Genomic DNA, 4,427 nt, shown 5'->3' on the forward strand with positions numbered 1-4,427 from the left:
TAATGGGAAGAAAACTTCTAGGAAATCGATTTCACCTAATTCTTCACTATGCTTTTCTCATCCAGCTAACTTAATTTAATTCTCTTTTATCTATTAGCAAATCTCTAATTCTTCCAAAAGCCTCTTTCGATAGTCAATTGGAAGTGATTCTAGTTTATCAATTCACACAAGAGTATGCAAATTCAATAATCAAGAACGCAATAAGACCAATGATTTAATTACTACATAGGTTCATACAAGTCTTTCGATCTCTATACTTACCTATGCTGAAATATCCAAGATCTACCCTATGATTCCCTCTTTCGATAGCAAATCACAAGATTACTTATCATCTAATCAATGGCCAGTTAATTAGAAGCAATAAATTCAGGATAAATCAGATAAACAAAGAGAGAATTGCATTAAATTAGCATAGACAATCAAGCATAGTTCGGAAATAGGTTACATCGTTTTCCTAGAATGAAGAAAATTTAGCTCATGCTAGAAATGGAATTCAACATAAACGAATTCACCATAATTGTTCTGAGAAGATGGGAAGAAGAAAATAAACACTGAAAAATCCTCCTTGCAGCCTCAACTCGTCGTCAAAAGCTCAAGGGAACGATTCAACGCTTTTCTCTCGTCTGTGCTCGTATATGATTCCAACGTACGTGCAATAATTGGAATTTCGTCTCCAAAAACAGATGAATTGAATCCCTCTAACTGTGTTTTTCTCTCCCAAGAAGTGTTCTCCAGTCAAAACTCGCGGCTCTAGAGTGAAAAATTGCTTTTATATGGTCTCACGGCGGAAAACCTAAAATCTGTCAAAATACGATGTTCGCTCGAGCGGGGTGTCAAGCGTGCGTCGAGCGTTCGACTCTGCCTGATTTAGCTCGAGCGTCCTATCGAGCGCACATCGAGCGTTCGACTCTGCCTGATTTCGCTCGAGCGACCAATGTCTCCGCTCGAGCGATCTTTGTTTTTCAGCAACCCGCTCGAACTCCCTGTCGAGCGGCAATCGAGCGTTTGAATCTGCCTGAATTCGCTCGAGCGGCCAAAAGCCTCCGCTCGAGCGAACTTGTAAAATCTGCAATATAAAATTTTGCAAGTCATCAAATACCCCCAAACTTACAACTTTGTTTATCCTCAAACAAAAAAGAAAAGCAAATGATAGTTTAGGCAATATCGATTCAACCCGAAAGAGAAGTATCATCACTCACCAAGCTTTTATGAATTTAGATTTCATCTCTAGTATCTTACTCTTTTAACATCAAAGATGGCAGGAAAATCAATCAAAAATTTTGCAATTTGTCAAGCAAGAGTTAGGCGTTTACTTCAACCTAAAGCTAAGACCTTGAGTGTGTGTGTGATATAGTCAATTTAACCTCAAACCACCTACAAACTCAGATAAAAGTAGAACAACCAAAATCAGAAGAATTCTCTTAAAAATTAACCCCATAAGTCTAATTTTCAGAAATCCTCTCCACTAATGTAGTCAACACCAAAATCAGAGATCAAAAGGTCTTTAATATGGTTGTAATGATAGGCCACAGGGTGAGGGTTAAGAAAGAACTGGATATGGGAAATTAAATCAAACTGGAAAAATACTTAGTGAAAAGAACATTAAAAGAGAAACTCACATGATTCAAATCATAGCTCTTTCTTGGCAATATGCTCATACTTGTGGCATTATTATTGCTGTAATCACTGATGTAATACCAACACTTCCCTTAACAAAATCTGAGGTAATTCACATTCCGCTTGGCGACTTTTTTTTTTTTTTTCCAGTCACTTCCTTTCTTCTTCTTCTTTTTCTTTGATCAAACAAAGCAAACATAATACGGTTCATCATGAAACTAATTTTCTCTTTTAAATGTAACTCTCCACCAAAGTATCTTCTCAAACTATCAACGGTAGATTCATTGTTTTTCAGGCTTAGAGCGAGCATGGTTTATGTAGTTCAAAGAATCAATAAAGGCTCATGAAGGCTCAAGGGGGTTGACTATGGAAACACACCATGTAATGATGGCATGACATTTAGGACGGTTGGGAAAGCTTTTTGGTTATGCCAAAGAAATGCCTAGATCATTTCTCTGATATTTGGTCTCAACTAGGATTTCGCCTCAAGGACCCATCAACGAATTCTAAAGCAAAGCAAAATCGAACCTCCATCTTTCAATTAATTCAACTTCTTTTCTTCATAAGCAAAATGGAATAAGAGAAAAATGATTATGTGCTCAATTGTGTTCAAGGTCAAAGATTTAAACCAAAGTACCCACAAAACTTCACTTGACATAAAAGAAATTTTTGAAAATTTTTCTCAAAACCATCTTCAATCACAAATTTCAGAGTCATAGAGAATTCAATATTACTCCAATGCATGCTTGGTAAGAGAATCAAACAACCCATCAACAACCCAAGACTTAGAAAACAAGAGGATCAAATGATTATAAGGGTTTACACCCCCAAACTTAAACTAAACAATGTCCTCATTGTAATACAAAAGTAAAAAGGATTGAAGAAATAAAAGAACTTCCCTGGTTTCATGGTGAATCTTCCGTAGATTAGAATTTTTCAGCTCTTTATTCTTGCTAAATAATCCTGCATCAAAAACCAATTTATTAAAACTTAAATAAATAAAGATAATAAAATAAATGAAAGAAAGAAAGATAGATCTATGGGTTGCCTCCCATAAGCGCTTGTTTTAAAGTCTACAGCCAGACTTTTCAATGATCATCAATTAGGATCTCCAAGAGGAATAAATGCATAGTTCCTCTCCATTTGCTCTCCATAGTAGTGCTTCAATCTCTGACCATTAACTCTGAAAATATTCTCAGTCTTGTCCTTCAAATCTACTACTCCAAAAGAGAAAACTTCATGAATTGTATAAGGACCCGTCCATCTTGATTTCAACTTTCCTGGAAAGAGTTTGAGTCGTGAATTGAAGAGTAAAACTTGTTGTCCTGGAGCAAACTCTCGCCTAAGAATCTGTTTGTCATGCCACTTCTTCGTCTTTTCTTTATAGATCTTTGCATTTTCATATGCATCATTCCGGAACTCTTCCATCTCATTCAATTGAAGAAGTCGCTTTTCACCTGCTGCCTTCAAATCAAAATTAAACTTTTTTACAGCCCAATAAGCTCTATGTTCCAACTCTACAGGAAGATGACATGCCTTTCCAAACACTAATCGGTATGGAGACATCCCAATAGGTGTTTTAAAGGCCATACGGTATGCCCACAAAGCATCATCAAGCTTCTTCGCCCAATCCTTTCTATTGATTTTGACTGTCTTCTCAAGGATGTTCTTGATCTCTCTATTTGAAATTTCAGCTTGACCATTAGTTTGAGGATGGTAAGTAAGTGCTATCTTGTGCTTCACACCATATTTAGAAAGAAGATTCTCAAACAACTTGTTGCAAAAGTGAGTCCCTTCATCACTAATAATAGCTCGTGGAGTGCCAAATCTTGTGAATATGTTCTTGTACAGAAATTTAAGCACTACCTTTGCATCATTGGTTGTTGTAGCAATTGCTTCCACCCATTTTGACACATAGTCAACTGCTAATAAGATATAAGCAAAACCAAAAGAAGGAGGAAAAGGCCCCATAAAATCTATTTCCCAAACATCAAACAACTCAACTTCTAAGATACCTTTCAATGGTAACTCATGACGCCTTGAAATATTTCCCATACGTTGGCACCGGTCACAAGTTTTCACCAAAGTGTAAGTATCACGAAAAATAGAAGGCCAATAGAACTCACTTTGAAGTACCTTAGCTGCTGTACGGGTGGCTCCAAAGTGTCCTCCATATGATGATGAATGGCAATGATGGAGGATGTCTTGCATCTCTTCTTCCGGCACACATCTTCTAATGATTTGATCAGGGCATCTTTTGAACAACAAAGGCTCATCCCAAAGATAATGATTCACATCATGCAAAAATTTCTTACGTTGATGGTAAGTAAGATCAGGTGGTAGAACTTTACAAGCTAGATAATTAACAATATCAGCATACCACGGAAGCTTGATCTCACATGCAAACAACTGTTCATCAGGGAATGCCTCTTGGACCACTGAATCTGGTCTTTCTTCCTCTTGCTCTAACCGAGAGAGATGGTCAGCCACTAAATTTTCACTTCCTTTCTTGTCTCGAATCTCCAAGTCAAATTCTTGAAGAATGAGGATCCAACGAATTAGCCTTGGCTTAGCATCCTTCTCGCCAAACAAATAGCGAAGTGCTGCATGATCAGTGAACACTATCACCTTTGTCCCAATGAGGTAAGACCGAAATTTGTCACAAGCAAATACCACAGTAAGCATCTCCTTCTCAGTTGTCGTATAATTCAACTGAGCTTCATTCAAAGTCCGACTTGCATAATATATGGCTCTAAACAGCTTGTCTCGCCTTTGCCCCAACACTGCTCCAATTGCAAAGTCACTTGCAT

This window comes from Carya illinoinensis, chromosome 3, assembly GCF_018687715.1.
Source record: "Carya illinoinensis cultivar Pawnee chromosome 3, C.illinoinensisPawnee_v1, whole genome shotgun sequence".
NCBI lineage: Eukaryota > Viridiplantae > Streptophyta > Magnoliopsida > Fagales > Juglandaceae > Carya > Carya illinoinensis.